The sequence below is a fragment of the Ambystoma mexicanum genome, chromosome 3p, assembly GCF_040938575.1.
Source record: "Ambystoma mexicanum isolate Mex_15411 chromosome 3p, UKY_AmexF1_1, whole genome shotgun sequence".
NCBI classification, from domain to species: domain Eukaryota; kingdom Metazoa; phylum Chordata; class Amphibia; order Caudata; family Ambystomatidae; genus Ambystoma; species Ambystoma mexicanum.
Window position 1 is genome coordinate 478,567,553 of NC_090925.1, and position 20,885 is coordinate 478,588,437.

A 20,885-nucleotide genomic window follows, 5' to 3' on the forward strand; every position below is an offset into this window, starting at 1 on the left:
CCCGCGCACCCCTGAAATACACGTACCCTGCTGAATTCGTGTGTGAAACTTCCCGCGCACCCCAGTAATACACGTACCCCGCTCGCACGGGGCCAATCGCATGTGGAACTTCCCGCGCACCCCTGAAATACACATACACTGATGGAATCGCGTGTGAAACTTCCTGCGCACCCCTGAAATACACATACCCTGCTGAAATTGCGTGTGAAACTTCCCACGCACCCCCGAAATACACTTACCCGGCTGAATTCACGTGTGACACTTCCCGCGCACCCCAGTAATACACGTACCCCGCTTGCACAGGGCCAATCGCGTGTGAAACTTCCCGCGCACCCCAGTAATACACGTACCCAACTGAAATCACGTGAGAAACTTCCCGCGCACCCCAGTGATACACGTACCCCGCTTGCCATGCTGCTACAGGGTTAGCGCAGCCCTTTGCGCTGGATTGGGGATTTTGATGGCTTTTCCCTGCGCAACGGGCGTTCTTGGGGGCGTAACTGGCGCTGCTGCAGGGTCGCTGCGCCACTGTGCGCCACGGCTGGTTTCGGTGGCTGGAATCCATGAATACGCTGTGCGCGGACATGTATTTTAGCGCACGCGGCTGGCGCAGGGATTCGCACGCGCACACTGTGGGCCAGCCGCGTGCACCACTTGTGCGCTGAATTCTATGAATTAGGGTCATACAGTCTCATTTGAAATGAGTCAACGCATGAAATGGAGGTTTAAAAGTGAGGTGTAATGCTTGTACTCTGCCATTTAGGGGGGAATTCATAGAATTCAGCGCACAAGTGGCGCACGCGGCTGGCGCACAGTGTGCGCGTGCGAATCCCTGTGCCAGCCGCGTGCGCTAAAATACATTTCCGTGCACAGCGTATTCATGGATTCCAGCCACCAAAACCAGCCGTGGCGCACAGTGGCGCAGCGACCCTGCAGCAGCGCCAGTTACGCCCCCAAGAACGCCTCTTGCGCAGGTAAAAGCCATCAAAATCCCCAATCCAGCGCAAAGGGCTGCGCTAACCCTGTACCCGCACGGCAAGCGGGGTACGTGTATCACTGGGGAGCGCGGGAAGTTTCTCACGTGATTTCAGCTGGGTACGTGTATTACTGGGGTGCGCGGGAAGTTTCACATGTGATTGGTCCTGTGCGAGCGGGGTACGTGTATTACTGGGGTGCGCGGGAAGTTTCACACGCGAATTCAGCAGGGTACGTTTATTTCAGGGGTGCGCGGGAAGTTTCACACGCGATTTCAGCAGTGTACGTGTATTTCAGGGGTGCGCGGGAAGTTTCACATGAGATTCCATCAGGGTATGTGTATTTCAGTGGTGCGCGGGAAGTTCCACACGCGATTGGCCCCGTGCGAGCGGGGTACGTGTATTACTGGGGTGCTCGGGAAGTTTCACACCAAATTCAGCAGGGTAGGTGTATTTCAGGGGTGCACGGGAAGTTCCACACGCAAATTCAGCAGGGTACGTGTATTTCAGGGGTGCGCGGGAAATTTCACACGCGATTCCATCAGGGTAAGTGTATTTCAGGGGTGCGTGGGAAGTTCCACACGCGATTGGCCCCGTGCGAGCGGGGTACGTGTATTACTGGGGTGTGTGGGAAGTTTCACACGCGATTTCAGCTGGGTACGTGTATTTCAGGGGTGCGCGGGAAGTTCCACACGCGAATGTCCTGTGTATGTGTATTTCGGGGTGCGCGGGAAGTTACACATGCGAATTCAGCAGGGTACGTGTATTTCAGGGATGCGCAGGAAGATCCACACGCGATTCCATCAGGGTACGTGTATTTCAGGGGTGCATGGGAAGTTCCACACGCGAATGTCCTGGGTACGTGTATTTCGGGGTGCGCGGGAAGTCTCACATGCAATTTCAGCAGGGTACATGTATTTCAGGGGTTCCGGGCAGTACTACACGTGAATTGGCCGTGTGGGTCCTCCCAGGTGTTCGCTCTGCAACCTCCACAGCCCCTGCAGGCAGCCCACACCAGGGGGGACTACCCTGCACCCCTGCTCATGTCCCGCAGGCAGCCCATCCACCATGGGCATGCCCCCCAGCCAAGCCACATGTCACCTTGCACTACTGATCAACAATGCATGTCTCCCAGCACCCCCACCCCCCACCAGTGCAGGGCACCCTCCACCAGGCCCCCACTCCTGTCTCCCTGCACCCCCACCCCCCACCAGTCAGGGGCACCCTCCACCAGGCCCCCACACATGTCTCCCAGCACCCCCACCCCCCAGCAGTGCAGGGCACCCTCCACCAGGCCCCCACCCCTGTCTCCCTGCACCCCCACCCCCGACCAGTCCGGGGCACCCTCCACCAGGCCCCCACACATGTCTCCCAGCACCCCCACTCCCCACCAGTCAGGGGCACCCTCCACCAGGCCCCCACACATGTCTCCCAGCACCCCCACCCCCCAGCAGTGCAGGGCACCCTCCACCAGGCCCCCACACATGCCCCCCTGCACCCCCACCCCCCAGCAGTGCAGGGCACCCTCCACCAGGCCCCCACTCCTGTCTCCCTGCACCCCCACCCCCACCAGTCAGGGGCACCCTCCACCAGGCCCCCACACATTTCCCCCTGCACCCACACCACCCAGCCCTGTGGGGCGCCCTCCACCAGGCCCCACACATGTCCCCCTGCACCCCCACCCCCGGCACTGTGGGGCACCTGCCAGCAGGCCCCCCTCATGTCCCACACATGTCTCCCAGCACCCCCGCCCCCCAGCAGTGCAGGGCACCCTCCACCAGGCCCCCACACATGTCTCCCAGCACCCCCGCCCCCTAGCACTGTGGTGCACCCTCCACCAGGCCCCCACTCCTGTCTCCCTGCACCCCCACCCCCCACCAGACAGAGGCACCCTCCACCAGGCCCCCACACATGTCTCCCTGCACCCCCACACCCCAGCCCAGCACTGTGGGGCACCTGCCAGCAGGCCCCCCTCATGTCCCACACATGTCTCCCAGCACCCCCACCCCCTAGCAGTGCAGGGCACCCTCCACCAGGCCCCCACACATGTCTCCCAGCACCCCAACCCTCCAGCACTGTGGGGCACCCTCCACCAGGCCCCCACTCCTGTCTCCCTACACCCCCACCCCCCACCAGTCAGGGGTGCCCTCCACCAGGCCCCCACACATGTCCCCCTGCACCCCCAACCCCCAGCACTGTGGGGCATCCTCCACCAGGCCCCCACACATGTCACCCAACACCCCCACCCCCCAGCAGTGCAGTGCACCCTCCACCGGGCCCCCACTCCTGTCTCCATGCACCCCCACCCCCCCACCAGTCAGGGACACCCTCCACCAGGCCCCCACACATGTCCCCCTGCACCCGCACCCCCCAGCACTGTGGGGCACCTGCCAGCAGGCCCCCCTCATGTCCCACACATACCTCCCAGCACCCCCACCCCCCAGCAGTGCAGGGCACCCTCCACCAGGCCCCCACACATGTCTCCCAGCACCCCCACCCGCCAGCACTGTGGGGCACCCTCCACCAGGCCCCCACACATGTCTCCCAGCACCCCCACCCCCAGCATTGCGAGGCACCTGCCAGCAGGCCCCCACTCATGTCCCAATCATGTCCCCCTGCACCCCCACCCCCCAGCATTGCGAGGCACCTGCCAGCAGGCCCCCACTCATGTCCCAGTCATGTCCCCCTGCACCCTGAAGGCGAGCGTCCCCCAGATAGCACGATCCTCCCCACAATGAGAGACAAAAATGGACTCTCCCAAGATGGGAATAAGGATAGGACAAAGTGCGGGTGAGCTGAAATGGGAGTTTATCAATCAGAATAGGGCATGCAAAGGACTCTGCAAACTCCGGGAGCGCTCTGTCTGACAATAGCAAAGACAGGCGTATATATTTACAGAAAACGTCATAAGAACCTACATGCTATAGGGGGCACAAGTCTGTGGGGATTGGGTGGCGACGACTAACTATAGGTGCTGCTGCAATGTGGTTTGCCGTGGTTGGTGGACGTCACTGGTTACCCTCGTGGGCTGGGCTGGGCCGGGCAGGTCAGCTGGGCTCATCCGGACGGTGTTGTTGTGCCAGCCGTGACCAGTGTCAGTGATGAACGTCTTCCCTGGCTTTCTGCCCTAAGGCCACGCACACTGCAGTCATTCAACATTGCAATATTATCTTCCCCGATAAATCTTCCAATAGGTTATTCTACAGGTTAATGCAACACAGGAGGAATGCCCCTAGAGTGGGGTCTTTTGGTGATCCATCAATACATGGTTACCATTGTCCTGTTGACCTGGTATCATATTTCGCGAGGTTGGGTCTCAGGGCACGGGACGGGCTGTCCGAGTTATCATGTCTCGTTAGAAGTCATTATGAATGTGTTCCTGGAGTGTTGCTATAATATTGGGTGTCCTAATTTTACAGGGGCGATTAACCTAAGGTGAGCCGGTGGGTCGTGGAGCCTAAGAAAGGGCGCCTTCGGATCTGTGTTTAAGGCCGGGGTTTACTGCTGGGTTGTAAATAATTCAGGTGGCAGGCCGTGGCCTTGGGTGCTGCGGGGGAATGTGAATGTTTGAAGCGGCTCCAGCCGAAATGGGGGAGGTGGAGCAGGGCAGCACAGGCCTCTGCTTTTTCGTCTGGCAGGCTTCAATGGGAGAAAGGGTGAATGGCCTTGCATATGCTCACAAAGGTATTTTCCTCGTGTGTTGCAGATTTAAGTGGAAGAGACATAAACATTCACATAATATACAATACTCATTGAGTCTTTTCAAGGCTTATGTTTTTGACATTGTTAGTGCCTTTCACAAGGCCATTTCAAACGCGTTACCTATACGCTAAGTATTTAACAACCACAACATGTTGTTACATTTCTATACATGTGCGGTAAGCGAGGTAGTAGTAAGGTTGGTGGAGCACGCAGGAACAACCCGCTAATAAGACTGATGGCAGTGACACATAGTGAGCTTGGACATACATGTTTTGCATTTTCGTGCACCACTTACATGAGCTCCCAATGGGTTGTATTTGTCTTCCTTTGCACTCTAGTAGCCTTAGTTCAGTTATGGCATGGGACCTTGGGGTGCAGTCTTCTCGGCGAAACATATAACATGAAAAACCCCGGGACACTTTTACCATTTGCGCATAGCTACAGGGATGTGGGTACTTCGTCCCGAATGTCATGTAAGCACACATTCTGCCATCTTCATATAGGTTACAGGTTTTTTAGTCAGAAAGGTCATGGAGAGAAGGGTTTCTTCACAAGTAGTTTGCTCATTCGTTTTTGGGGGCTCTGCTTTTGTCAGGGGATCATTTTACAGTTCTTTTCCACCTCGGCCCCGCTGGCTGGGTCATACTGAGAACAGTGGTACACTGCGGAAGGTGAATGTTACAATGTTTGCATCTAGCGCTAGCTCATGTCCGTCTGTTTGTGGGAACAGGCTCTCAGCGGATCTGCCAGAGAGCTGCGGCCACAGGGACAAGTGAGACTCTCCAAGGGTGGGGGCCGCGCTGTGGTGCACAGGGCTCAAACCATCTTTATTACACAAAATGGTTTCCAGGGCCTAGCTAAATACAGCATGTTTGGTCAATGTCTTCAGCCAGTGGCCCACCCACCACCTGGGCCCTGGTGGCAGGGGGTACCCCTGACGAGCCATGGCCCTCACAAGGGGGAGGGGCTGCAGGGGAGGGGGGTCTCTTGGACCAATCCTCCCATACATTTCCCCCCTTTCGTTACTTAAGTAACGAATACTTTAAATCCTCCAACCTCTTGCATTCTTCCTCTTCAACTACAGCCTCATCCCATGCAGGGGTGCCTTTTATGGGCATCCATGCCCTACACACTCCACACAAGCTTTCTCCTCTTCTAGCATATTCGTCCGGGGTGCAGGTCAGATATATACAACCACTGTCCCCTTCTAAGTCCACCCACACCTCCTCATACCATTCAAGTTCACGGGGCTCTCTAATTGTAGTGTGCCATAGCCTATCTACTATATCCCCGCTGTGGTATGTGGGCACCATCTGGAATCTTGGCGTGTTATCTGTTCCTGTTTGTACCTATACTTCCTGCATGTTTTGTATCGTACCGCGGGCGTTGCCCATTGTCACCATCATCATTGCACCATTTGGTACCGCATTAGCACAACATCGAAGACCCACCTGGCACATACAAAAAATAAAAAGGAGGAACACTACTGCCGGCATCAAAAATGTAACAGTCATTCCTAGCCATGATGGGACCCAGGAGAAGATGTTGTCGAACCATGTGCTTTCTTCTGCTCCACCTTCCATTTCCATTCTTTCTCCTAGTTATGTACTGCTTCGATCACATGGGATAAGGAACCATTATTCGCGTCTTCGGAAGGTACGAAAGTGCAGCAGGCACTTCCAATTTTTCGGCAAACACCTCTGTCCATTGCTGTCAACAGGTCCAAGACATACCTATTTTGCATGGTCATTAGCCGCAGTGCTCGCAGTTCCAACTTTATTACGTTGAATCCTCCTTCAGTGTCATTCGCCAGCTGGATCAGCTCCCAGCGTGTAATTTGGAGCCATTTAGCATTTGCCCCTGCCTGGTTGCTAGGGATAAGTGAGGCAAAGAAAGTTTCTGCAGAGCTGAATAATCGATGTCTGTCCGGGATCTGTGCCAGTAGCTCTGATGATGCTTTTGATATGTAGTTCGATGATCGTTTGTTTCGTGACAGCACCTCCTCCTTGTTACCGGAAGACAGGACATATACTTGTGACTCTGCAGTTGGCCGGGCCTCATTCTGCTGAGGTCTTTCTCGCATTTTCTTGCTCCCATCAATGTGGCTTTCCGGTATCACCATTAGTGCGGAGTGTAGTGTGGCCAATGAGCAGCTGCCACCCCAGGATTGTGGGAGGTGCAGGTATGCCTGATTGCCACATACCCAATAAGTGTCCATGAGGGCCGCTGTCCCCTTTCTCATATCTGGGATGGTGAGGGTCTTGTTGCAATTTTTGTTTGCACCCATGATTATTTTCCCCTCTCCCTTGAAACACAGTTCATAGTTTATTTCTTTCTGTAGCTTGACGGGCTTTTCAATGGCTGTTACCCAAGTCAATTTTGAGATGTGCTCCTTCCAGACTGGTGTGCAAGTTTTTTCTATCCACTGCAGTTTCTCTGGTGCCACACCTCGCAGCGCTTCGGCTTTGCACATTATCTCTTCATCTTTCCATTTATTTTCTGAAAACAGTGTCCCTTGTATTATAAAAAATGGTTCCTCCAAAAATATCACTCCTACTGTCTTTGGATAACATGTCTTCTCATTCTGCAGCATTTTAAAAGTTACCTCATGTGCCTGGAAGGTGTTCTTAATCCTGCACAACGTGAGATGAAGGAGACATTGGGCATCGACAATAGGCAACTCTTTGGGCAGCAGTACTTTGGGTGTATCTGAAGCATGGGGAATGAGGGAGCAGACATAACAGCTTTCATTTGTTGTTTGCTTAGCTGTTGCACTCATGTCCGCATACCATTTATTTGTCTGGTGGGGGTGTCGCGGATCTTCCATTTTGTCCAGGCCCAACCCGTAATACTCGTCATATTTTCTCTTTCCCGCTTCCCTTTTCCTTCTGTTATTTCTAAGATATTTCCCAGCTTCATGGGCGAGGAACAGTGTGGGTCTCCCCTTCGCCCCCCTTTCCCCAGTCATTGTATAATGCTTCATATCTCACTGTCATTTTTTCATTCTCTTTCTTTATACTATCTAGCAGTGTGTTTTCTGTTGCGGGAGTGGGCACGCAGGTGGGGGTGTTGTACAACCATGATATAACAGAGGGGTTACAATCATTTAAACTATGGGCATTGTAATTAGACGGTTTTGGCGGGGAAGTTGTGATGTTTCGCATTTTTTCCTGCAATCTTTCATTTGGCGAGATAGCAACATTGGGTGGTGTCGTGTAATAACCCCATACCAGTTTAGATCCGTCCCATACCAAAAAATCTCCTTCTTTAGTATTTACAGTTGTTGTTTCATTTGTCACATTAATCTCGTTATTCCCTCCCCCTCGTTCATCTCGATAGAGATGAACGCTATAAACCAATAAGTAACCAAGCCAAACAGTATTGTAAAGAATAATGTAATGCATACAGACAACTAACACTCATACGAATATCTACATCTTTCAGCTAAAACTTCTCTATATCTAATCAATCTACTCATTGCAGGCTGCCCGTTTGTTGCCATGGTAGTTCCTGTTTGAGATATAAAAGTGCATTAAGTACGTGCATGTAAACATTTTTGTTGGCACTATTTGTGCCAGGAGGTCATGGAAGGGAGAGGGGTTGGGTAGGAGGGGGGGGGGATGGGAGATGTACAGGGAAGGGAGCAGACAATATACATATTTTTCACATCGTTATTTACACTTGAACATTTTTTTTTTTATCGATAACCTGTAATATAATCTCTTTCGTCATCGTTTTGATCTGTCAGCTACACTCATCCATTCACTTGTTCACATTCAGTCATCATTTTCATCATTTTTGTTTGCTGTTGCCTGTGCCTCCTCATCCACCTCTTCCTGTACACCATTATATGCCTTTTGCACATCTGTCAAATGTATCCAGTATTTGAGCCCCTTTACTTTTACAGCTGTAGGGGTACAAAATACCACTTCGTACGGCTCATGGAACCTTGGGGCATTCCACCGGCGCACAAAGCTCCGGACATAAATTAACTCTCCTGGCATTAATTGTGCATGCACTTCATGTTCTGCATGGGACACTGTCGTGTTTCCTTCTTCCCTTGTGAATGGTGGTGAAAGCTGCTTTGAGATCGCACGCGCAGCCAGTTAGCTTCTTCAGGTATTCTGTGAACTCATCTCCCAATATCGTGGCGCTTCTGTGTGCATCTGAGTGTTGACGTAGTGGGGAATGTGCAGTGTGCATCCGTCTCCCTGTCACAATTTCGTGCGGGGACAGATGGTGGTCCTTGCTCGGCTGATTCCTCAGCTCAAACAGTGCAAGGGGTAAGCAGTAGATCCAGTTTTTCTTCAGCGAGAAACACAATTTAGATAGTCTCCCTTTCAACAGTCCGTTCATCTTTTCGACAACACCATTACTTTGAGGATGATAAATCGAGCACAATTTATGTTTTATTCCCAATAACGTGGTCACTTCTTTGAAGAGCTCGTTCACAAAGTGAGTGCCGTTGTCTGAGCGAATTACGTCGCAAATTCCCCAACGCGGGAACACTTCCCTTACTAGGAATTTTGCAGCGCTTTTAGCATCAGGTCGCGCACATGGGCCTGCTTCCACCCACCTCGAAAATGGGCATACAACCACTATCATGTAGCGTGCCCCATTACACCTTTCCCCCATGTCTGCATAATCAATGTGCAGTTCTCTGAAGGGCCCTATAGGTTTTGGAATTGTTCCCCTGAGTGTTCGTAGCGTCATTCCAGAGTTATATATTTGGCACGTTGTGCACTCCATTATTAATCTAGATATGTGCTCCTGGAGACATGGCACAAACCAGTCTTCTTGTATCTCGGCTACAATGGCCCTCATTACGACCCTTGCGGAAATCGGAAAACGATGGCGGAAATGCAATACCGCCATCGAATAGCGCTCGGTGCGACTATGACCCGTCACCGCAAAGTACGAAGCCATTAGCGACACCGTAGTGAACGCCAACGCTAACTGCACCAAGCACGCGCGCGCGCGCCATGCGAAACCGCAAACACCACCATGGCGCAAGGGTACGCCAATTCCGACCCTAGCGGACATGTACCTAACGCCATCAGGCATGGCGTAATGTACCATTCCGCCATGGTGAGAAGTACGGCATCGCGAATCAACTGTAAACGGCCCCACTGAGTGCCTGTACACCGCTCCCTGCCCACAAAGTACAACTCCCCGTAGGTGCAATGAAGTCACAATGCAACCATTGAAATGTACAAGTCACCCATGCATGGCAACGAACAAAAGAAACACAAGAGGGGCCAATGGGAGCTGCAGGGCACAGATGGCACGAATACAGAAGCCATCCCAATGGACATGACCACAGTCCCCCACCAAGAAACGCACGCAAACACAGGCACCTGTGACCAGCAATATTCCGAGAATCACATCATTCCACCAGTCCACCTGGCTGACCGGCATCTGTTACACAAAACCCAATCCCCCGCCCCTGAGCATGACAACATTCAAACTGTCATATAGGCAGCCCCCATCCCTGACCTCACGGGCTTAGTAGGCAAACGCGCCCAGTACAGTACCACGCAACTAAACCCCGAAGCTGGAACCCAATGCAGATCTCCTCACAATACATCGCCCCCCAAATAGGCATATGCCACATCACTTGCAAAGAAAAACGCTACACGGGCCAAATCAGAATAGAAATTTTATGCACATCAAAGTCACCAAGCCCATACAGCCATCAGGCCATGAACTCCAAAACACTAATCACCATTGTGGGCTGCATCCGCAAGAAATGACCAGCCACTACTTGTGTGTTGCCCTGTTCCCCCATGGTACACAGAGCCACATTCACGTACGAAAAGGCAACATGGAAGCACACAGAACCGCAGGGCCGTCCCAATGGGGAGGCACTAGTCCAGCTGAAAGGCCGAAATGTTGCTCCGAGCCACCAGTACTGCGTAAGGGCATGTGGGCCATTGGCGATCGTCCCATAAGATCGTAATGCTGCTCCACTGATTAACACGAAGCAGCAGGTGTCGGGAGTAAAATCCATCTGCAGGAGTGGCATACAGATGGCAGTGGCAAAAGGGGAGGAGATACCTGTCAACCAAAAGAAAAGAAAAAGAACAGAATGGCCATCAGAACTACATTCGAACAACTCACTTCAATGATCACACGAAATCCACAGCCATATGCATGCTAGCCCACTCCAAAGGATCATCACCACCCCAAAACCACTTGCGACTCATAATCATCTATATCGAGGTGCAAACACCATCACAAACGAGTGTACCTGTGCATGCGTCTGTCAAAACAGAATCCATCAGATGGGAATGTTAACGTGCATGGACACAAGTGTCTGAGGGCGCGTCGAGACAGGGAGGGCTCAACAAGGCCAGATAGACGATGGTCCCACTATGGCAGCCCTGCATCACATAGCGTAGGGGAGGCGGATAGATCCCAAGAAGCCCTGTACATGGCAAACTCTGTATCAAATCACCTGCCCATGCATCCATTCATCATTCCCTCATCCCGGGATCAAAACGCCTGAATAATTACTCACATAACATTAGAAACATCCATTGAGTCTGTGCGTTATGCAGCCTGCAAAATCCACAGTGCCCCAGCCCGTAATTCCAGTGTTGTGAAGTAACATGTATTTGTGAACGGCCGGCCTCATCGCCCACGTAGCTATTGCGCATCCCAAACTATTCATATCAATCATTGCTTCCTCGCCATGGGCCCTGTCTCAAGGACATTGAACAATAGAACGTTATATTTGCAGTCAGACCTGTGGGCATCTCCTCGCCGCTAGCTGGAAACCGAAAGCGCCGCCCTTCGAATTCCTCATTTGCAACATCACGTTGAAAAGGCATCTGTGGCCGTTTGAAATCACTAATTATTCCATCGAGTGCGGTTGTGTGTGAAAATGGCAACTGCCTTCACCCACAAATGGGACGCCCCGCCCGTCGTTGCAACTCGGTACAGTGATGCATGAGGGCCCACCGTTACTCGAGTACTACGTTCCACTGACCCTTCACAAGTCTGTTCGCGACTGCACAGATAGTATGTGAAACAATGGGACCACAGCAGAATGAACATATCAACCAATCTTACACGGCCATCGGGTACAAATACATGATTGCAATAGCAAGATACCATTCCCCGAATTGCAGCGTTGTGCGCGGGACGTGCTCGGCCAAAGGGGAGAGCAGTTTGCACAGGTGGAATTAATCACCACAGGTGGAGGCCATACAGCCTGAAAACACATAAATTGCACAGCCAGTCTCCTCCCACAACCACACCGAAATGCTACCGGCAGGACTCGCGATGTTGGCCCTGGGGGACCTGATAGCACTGCAAGTGCTCCAACTCCAAGAAGAAGACGAACACCAACTACAACCAGCCGCACGGAGGAGACGCAGGAGGAGGAGGAAGCCAAGGCAGGGCCAGCAAGGCCCACCAGCACAGCCACTACCACCACGCAGGCAGCCCGCAATCCCACGCCTCCGAGCACATCCGTTCAACCTCACTGATGAGCAGATCCACACCCTCTACCGTCTGGACCGGGACACCATAGCCGCCATTGTGGACATGACACAGGCTGACCTTGTCAGCATGATAGATAGCCCAACCGCCATCCCACCCCTACTGAAGGTGGTGTCTGTACTCCACTTCCTGGCCACAGGCACCTACCAGCACACAGTCGGACAGTTGCATGGCATTTCTCAGCCACTGTTCTCACGGACACTATTGCAAGTGCTCGATGCCCTCCTGCAGCACGCAGACGACTACATCTCTCTACCACACTCGGAGCAGGAAATTACCAACACAAAAGTGGGATTCCATGCACTTGCCGGCATACCGGGTTGCATTGGTGCCATCGACTGCACCCATGTTGAATTGGTCGTCCCACATGCCATGGAGGCCCAGTACCGCAACCGAAAACAATTTCATTCCCTGAATGTACAAATGGTGTGTGACTCCAACAGGATCATTACACATTGTTGTGCCCGATTCCCTGGATCAACCCATGATTCTATGGTCTTGAGGAACTCTACAATACCACGCTACATGGAGCGACACGCAGGGAACAGATCCTGGCTACTCGGTGAGTCTCATTACATGCATGATTATGTGGGGTATGTGAATTGGCAATGACCTGGCAGGAAGGGGGGGGTGTGCGTACGTATCAATGGCATTCCACATCATACGTTTCTCGTCCACATACAGGTGATGCTGGATATCCACTGAAGAGATGGCTCCTCACACCAGTCCGGAACCCACGGGACCAGCATGAGGAGGACTACAACCATGCCCACTCACGTACCCGTGTAGTCATAGAACAGGCATTCGGCCTACTGAAGGCTCGTTTCCGCTGCCTCAGCAGGTCTGGCGGGGCACTCCTGTACCGCCATGAGAAGGTTGCAAAGATGGTGATGGCATGTGTCATGCTCCACAACATGTGCGTACGTAGAAATGTGCCCATGCCCCCTGACGCAGAACTGCAAGCACCTGATGATGGTCATGATGAGGGTGGGGATGTGGCAGCACCTCATGGAGTCTGCGAGGCACCGGAGGCCGGTGACATTCGTCAGCATCTCATTGATGTATGCTTCTAGCACTCACGCCTGGTGGCTGATACATGGACACGGGACTCGTGGCACTGCGTGTGTCTGGGACATGCACAATATGGACTGTACGCCTATGATGGCCTAGTACACAAAGATCAATGTCCACACATCTCATTGGTTGATCGTGCACTTTTTATGGCATATGTGATGTCATGTTGAACACCCTATCGACCCGCCACCCAAGTGAGCCCAACACACCCCCTCCACCCTCCTACCTCCCCCCCGAACACCAGTGTCCAAAGATGCTCATTGTCAGTGGGCTGTCGCTATTGCAAGCCCCCTCTGCGGGTATCAGGGGCACCCCTGCCTGTGGAGCGCAGGTTCCTTCCAGATCTACGTTGGGGGCTGCCCTGGACGGAACTTGCAACGGAAGATGTGTCTGCCTGCTCACGTCCATGCATGTCCCTAAGGGTTTGCGAGAGCTCAGTGAGCACACGGCGCACTGCGGCAAGTTCGGCACATACGTCTTTGGACGTCGCATGCAGTTCCCCCCTCAGGCTCTCGGTGCTTCTCTCCATTTGGACTCTCAGGCTCTCGGTGCTACTCTCCATTTGGACTCTCAGGCTCTCGGTGCTACTCTCCATTTGGACTCTCAGGCTCTCGGTGCTACTCTCCATTTGTGCCCTTAGCGTCTCTGTACCTCTCTCCATTTCTGCCCTAAGTGTCTCAGTTGATGTTTCTATGTCTGCCTTAGTGCCCCCACATTCATCGGCATGGTCCTTGAGGAGTGTGGCCAGTTGCTGCTGTTGTACGATTAACTGGTCGAGGGACTGTTGCCTCTGCTGGGCCATGGCCATTTGCGGGGGTGTCACAGAGGGGCTGTTGTCCTCATGTTGCCTTGCCACAGGGCTTGTGGGGGATGGCCAGTCGTCGTCTTGTGGGTGCCCCTGCGTGGTATCCTCATGTTGTACGGGATGGGACAGACAGGGGGATTGGGACAGGTCATGGATGGATCTGACTTCGGCATCCCCGTTTTCTGTGTCCGAGCATGCTGCCATCAATGGGGTGTCACCTATGGTGCTGCTGCCACCAGAGGCAGTGCCTTCTGTGGCATCCATTGGGGGGACCTGTGGTGGTGGTGTTGTGGGCATGCTGGCTGCTGGGGTGCCTGTTCATGTTCCCTCCTCTGTGCTGCCACCTGATTTGTGCTGCTGCCGTGTCTTGATGCGTGCAGCTGAGGTGGAGGGTCTCTGGCCGTTGGTCTTGGCCCTCTTTGCAGGTGTGCTGGTAGGGGTGTCCTGTAGCTCGTCGTTTGGATCGGACCCTGTGGTGGAGTAAAGGAGGGCGAGGGTTATTGATGGGTCTGTGGGAATTGGAATGGCATTGTATCACATGCTTTGGGGTGGTACCTGAGGGTGATTTGGGTCGGGGCCTTGGAGGTGCTTTAATTTGTGTGTGGAGTGAGGGTGCAGTTGTTTGGCAGCCTGCAGTTAGGGTGTGCCTGCTGCACGTGTAGTGCGTGTATTAGGGGTTATTAATTATTTATGTATTTATTGTGGGTTTTAACGTGCGCTATCAGGCCGATGTGTGTGGACGTTCTCCTGGACATGTGTTTCTGTTGCACTATGTGGACGCATGGTACTTCACATGGATGGACTGTGTGGATTTGGCATTGTTTTATCTGGCCCACCTACCTGAATCTTCGGATGTCTGCACTCCTTTCTCCATCCCTCCGACTCCCTCTATGCTCTCCATTCCGATGGTGGAGGCACAGATTTCTTCCCAGGGGGTCAACTTGATGGGTGATTCAGGACCTCCCCCGGTGGCTGTGGCAATGTTGCGGTTGGCAGAGAGTATGCTGCGGACGCGTATCCGCAGGTCGTCCCATCGCTTGCGGCATTGCTGTGGGGTGCGGGATGCGGTCCCCACCGCACTTACCCGCTGTGCCACCAGAGCCCATATGGTCTTCTTGTTTGCAAGTGCCGTTCTGGTCATTTGCGTGGAGAAGACGACGGCAGCATTCTCCTGGAGGGTCTCTGTTAGCACGGTGAGTTCCTCACGGGAGAAGTGGACCTGCCGCTTGCGGTCGCACGCTTTCTTCGCTACTTTTCCCATTTTTCTTGGTTTCGCTAGGGTGGGTGACGGGTTGGGGTGTGTTTCAGGGTAGTGATTTTAGTGGTTGTGTGGTTTTAGTGGTTTTATAGGTGTACGGCGGGATGTTTCCCGTTCCGGGCCCATGTTTTTACTTCCGTTTCCGTATATTTCCGGTCACCGTACTTTCCGGTAGGCGCACACTGCGGTGACCGCTAAGAGGGGTGGCGGTATAGCACCTAGGGCGCCGTACGGCGGCGGTGTGGGCCGTTTTTGGGTCATTTCCGCCATCGCGGACTTTGCACTTCCGCCGTGGCGTGGTGCTCGTGCCCGATGGGTCGGAATGGGCCGCACTTTGCTCCTTCGTGCAATGGCGGAAACGCTATTTACGCTGTGGCGCTCCGGTCAGTCACTTTCCGCCAGGGTCGTAATGAGGGCCAATGTGTTGTTTGGTGTTATGCGCAGGAAAGTGTAATTGGTGAAATGCTATCTCTAACAGTTTGACGGGCATTACTATTTTTCCTGAGTTATTTTGTCACCATAGTAAGTCTGTTGCCGATTGGCTGCACCCTCTTTTTTCCCACACCATCTTTTCATCACAACTGGCCCCTTCCTGTAGCTCTAGTATTTGTGACATGGGCATGGCATTGTATCCTTCTGGAAGCTCTTCGCTCATCTTGTGCTGTAATAGGTACTCACCTGCTCCATGTCTTTCAAAATATGAAGCTTCCTTGGCGGCAGCGTCTGCTGCCGCGTTCCCCAAAGATACAACGTCTGTGTTGGACGTATGTGCTTGGCACTTCACTATTGCTACCACTGTTGGATCTTTTAGGGCCTCAATCAATTCTTTCAGTAGTTCAGCATGTTGCACTGGGGTCCCATCTGCCCTTCGAAACCCTCTCCGCCCCCACCTGGCTAGACCTCCATGTACTGTTGTCGTCATGTAGGCTGAATCTGTATATATTGTTACTGCACATCCTTTAGCTGCATGTAATGCTTCTGTTAGGGCAATACATTCTGCTGCTTGTGCTGAGAAATGTGATGGAAGGCGATACTGTACTAGTACTTCATACTCACCTTCTTCTAGCCTCACTACTGCCAATCCCACATGTTTCTCTCCTGTGTCCATATCAATCGACGCTGACCCATCCACAAAGTACACCTCCCCCTCGCTCAGGGCATTTTCGCACACCACCGTGCCCTCCCCTGGTTCTCCTGTGTAGGTTGCACAATTGTGTTCTTGCATGTCCTCTAGTGTGCATGGTTCTGTGATGAATGTTGCCGGGTTTACTGTCCTGCACCGTACCACGTGAATATTGGCGCTGGACAATATTATTTCATAGGCAGTTGCTCGCTGTGTGGTCAGTGTACTTTTTGATCTTTCAAGTATCGCAAACAATTAGTGTTCCACGAACAACGTGACAGGGCACCCCATTACTATTGTGGCACTTTTCTCAATGGCGAACGCGACGGCGGCGAGAGATTACTCGCACGCGAAGTGGCCTTGCATCACAGCATCCAATGTGCCACTATAGTAAGCCAATGGTTTGTGTCCTAGGGAAGTCTTTTGTGTCAGTACAACTGTCATAAGGGTTCCCTTACAATGTGAGAACAAGTAAAATTCGTGCTCATAACCAGGATTGGCGAGTACTGGAGCACTCAAAATCAGCTCTTTTAGTGACTTAAACGAGTCACTCATCTCTTCTGACCACTCTATTTTCCTGTTCTCTTACTGGGCCTCCTTGAGTGCTTGCAGTAATGGCCTGGTGTAGGCTGCATAATGTAATATCCATGCTCTACAATAGTTACACATTCCCAAGAATTTCTGCATCTCCTTCACAGTTGTGGGTTCTCTCACTGACCTTATTGCTTCCACTCTGTCAGGGATTATTCTTTTCCTGTCTCTTGATATCAGCTGTCCCAGGTACAGCACATCTGTCTGACAGTATTGCAGCTTTCCCTTGTCCACCTTGTACCCTTTATTCGCCAGCAGCGTCAAAAGTATTACTGAGTCTTTCCTACACGTCTCTTCACTCTGTGCGCAGACGAGCAGATCATCCACGTACTGAATGATCGTGCTTTCAACTGATAAATTACCCAGGTCTTTGTGTAGTATGCGGTTGAAGATGCTTGGACTTTCACAGTATCCCTGAGGTAATCTGCAATGCTCGTATCTCTTTCCCCCTAATGTGAATGCTGTCAGGTATCTGCTCTCTTCTGCCAAGGGGATGGAGAAGAATGCATTTTTCAAATCAACCACTGTGAAATGTGATGCCGTTTTTGGGATGCTGCATAATATTGAAGTAGGGTTCGGAACTAAAGGGAACTCTTTCTGTATGATGTCATTTAGGGGACGTAAATCCTGGATCATCCTCAAAGCACCTCCCTTTGCTTTTTCGATCAGGGAGATCCAGGTGTTACATGGGGAGTTTGAAGGCACTATTATCCCCTGTGCTAACAATACATTTATTTTTATCTATTTTATCCCTTCCTCAGCTTCGCGGGACAATGGATATTGTTTCACTCGTGGCAAAATTGCCCCTTGTTTGAGCTTTATTACCACTGGTGTCACTGCATGCAACAACCCTACATCATGGGGGCCTGTTGTCCACAAATTGTTTGGCACCAGTCGCATGTCATCGTCAAAAAAGGACAGTGGCATTCCCACCACTGCCATCAACTGGACGGGAATTTGTCTAGTCTGAATCAAAATGTCACAGGGCATTGCTATTTCCATTATTATCTCGCCATCATTTTCCGCATCAGGAAAGAGATCCTCATCAGATAAGTCCCGTAGGGCAATATTAGCGTTGATGCAGAGTACAGTGCGTCATTCACACCCATCTATGTCCATCCAAATCACTGCAATCCTCTTTGCTGATACCTGGACGGCATGCAGGTCTAAGGATAACACTGACCCTGGTGCTATGTCTGGGCGCACTATTGGGCGGAAGATGAATTCTGCGGGTATTTTCCACTCCAACCTTTTTAGCTCGGGGACTACTTGGGCCAGCTTTTTTAAGCCTTCGATGAACATTCTCTCGTCCACTGGCATGCCACGTATTTCTGGTGCCGTTGTCCGAGCCTGCAGTACCAGCATTACACGTAATGGGCATATTCCTGGTGTCGAGCACACTATCCCTCTTTCTGTAAATGATATTGTCATGTTAAGCTTGCTAAGAAGGTCCCTTTCCGAGCAGGTTTATTGGCGATTGTTCATAATACAGTAAGGGTGTCTTTACCTTTTTACCCCCCACTGTCACATCCAAATCTTCTGTGTAAGGAACTTCAATTACAGCCCCAGAGAACCCCTGCGTCTCTAACTTCCGGTTAGATAACGGAAACCGGCCCTCCCGAATACATGATTTCTCCGCTCCCGAATCCACCATGAATATGAACTGCTTGTCTCCTATCTGCGCCCCTACCAATGGTTCCTCCGCTGCATCGTAGGTTGTAGATAGAACAGGACACGCAAGTGTTCTCTGTGGGCTGTCCTATGCTGGTTGTCTCATTGTCCCCCCCTGGTTGAACACACTTCCTGAAACTACTGACACACCACCATAGGGGGCTGGTGCTGGGGCTCCATTTGCATTCGTTGCAAAAGGGTTGCCTGGGGTGTAGTGCATAGTGTCGTTGTTTTGTGGGTGATTCTGTGTTCTGTAGTGATCCACTTGCCTTTGCTCTGGGTACCCCTGCTCTTGTTCCCTTTGTTGTTGCCCCATTGGGAGACCATATGGGCTTCCCGGGTGAGGGTTGCCATAGTGTTCTATCTCTGGAAATCTGTTGTTTGTTCTACTCCTGCACTCTCTGGAAATGTGCCCCCACCTCCCGCAGTTCCAACAGCTTCCCTGCGCACCTCTGGGACCTTGCCATCCATTTCCTCCCATTCCCCCGTACCCTTGTCCACCCCCTCTTCGACCCCTGTACCCACCTCGTCCCCCTCGAGGGGCCCACTCTTGCCACTGCGGACCTCCACTCTGCTCCTGCTCGTTCCACTGTCGTTGCCCTACTCCTGCCCAATTCGTTGCCATCCTCCCCTGTATTGCTACCAGCCCCTCCTCCTCCTCTTCTCCCTCCCTGTTGTGTGGGAGCACGGCTACTGCTGCAGCGACCTTCACCAGCTTCGTTTGTACTCATTTTGCCTCGTCCGCCAATCTTTTCTGCGCTATCTCCTTTTCCCTCTCTTTTATTCGTTTACAGTGGTGGACTATTATGCTCTGTATTTCGGGCCATCCTTTTGCTTCAATACCTGCGATTTTGTCAAGTGCTTTTTGTACCTCTTTAGGAGCCCCCTCTTTATTATGAAGTAGAATAATGATGTTGATTGATACCAGGGCATGCGCGTTTCTGCTCTCCACATCTCTTGGACCCGAAAAATGTAATCCATAGCATCTTCCCCATCATTCATTGTACATTGCATTACTGACTGCAAATCTGGGGTGTCTGGGAACGTCTCTCTTAAGGCGTCCCACACCCTGGCACGTACTGTGTTAAAAGAGGCGCCATCATGGCGATCGCAGTCTAAAGTTACTCCCGGGAAGCCAGCCTTTACCCATACTCTGTCAGCTTGATCCCTGACTGCTGATACTAGCAGACTCTTCACATCACCTATTGCTAGAGGTACCCCGGCTGTGTTTTTCTCGAATGCATCTACTTGCTTGCCCCTCCTGATACCGGGGGCAATGACTTTAACAAATTGGCCTTATCCATCTGAGCCCAAGGTATGTAATTTGGCCTCCCTCCTCCCCTGTGTATTAGTGGGAGCTGTAACCTCCCCTTTGTTGTTGTGTCTGCACTCACCTTCATTCCGTTTTTTCCTAGTGGTGCCATTTTCCCCAACCTATTCCTTAGTCGTCCTGCCCACTCTTCTTCCATGGTTCTCCCTGAACATGCGCCATCCAACCCCTCACTTCCTCCTCCCATTGCCATGCTTAGTCTTTCACTTTCCTCTAAGTCTTCTCCTATATCACACAATAGCTCCTCTCTACCTCCTGTAGTCCTTGTCTCATCGTCAGTGCGCTCCTCCCTCCCCTCTAGTTCAATTATTCGGGCCGGTTCTTGTATCCTAAACAATATCTCCCCCTTCTTCCACCCTTCTTCAATGGTTTTATTCTCACTCTGCGCTCTTGATGTGGGCTCTGACCTAGCAGCATTAATCGCAGTCTGTTCACATATACTTTTTATCCTCCAGAGCTCATCTTTTGCTAAAGAGAGCCTGGACTCTAGGTCTTCTGTTAGTTTCTCTATGTTCACTATTGGCATACTTACCTGGTCTCGCTCTCTATGACTCTCATACGGTGGGGGTGCTGTTGGCCCTTGAGTCATAGTGATTGTTGTTGGGAGTACATATGTTGGGTCACTGTATCCTTCTGCAGGCACTGGCTTATTTAGTATTGGGTACAACCTAGTTACCTCTACCGGTGGCTCCCCTTCTGGCAACACCTTGTCATCTTTTGGTATCAGTAATGGATTGTCAGTGGTAGATGGCAGATCAGTACCTAATTCCCTTTTCTTAGGCGGGGGTACTTCTTCAAACAGTCTCCATAGGTCTAATATTTCTCTCCTATTATGTAGCTGCTTCCCCTTG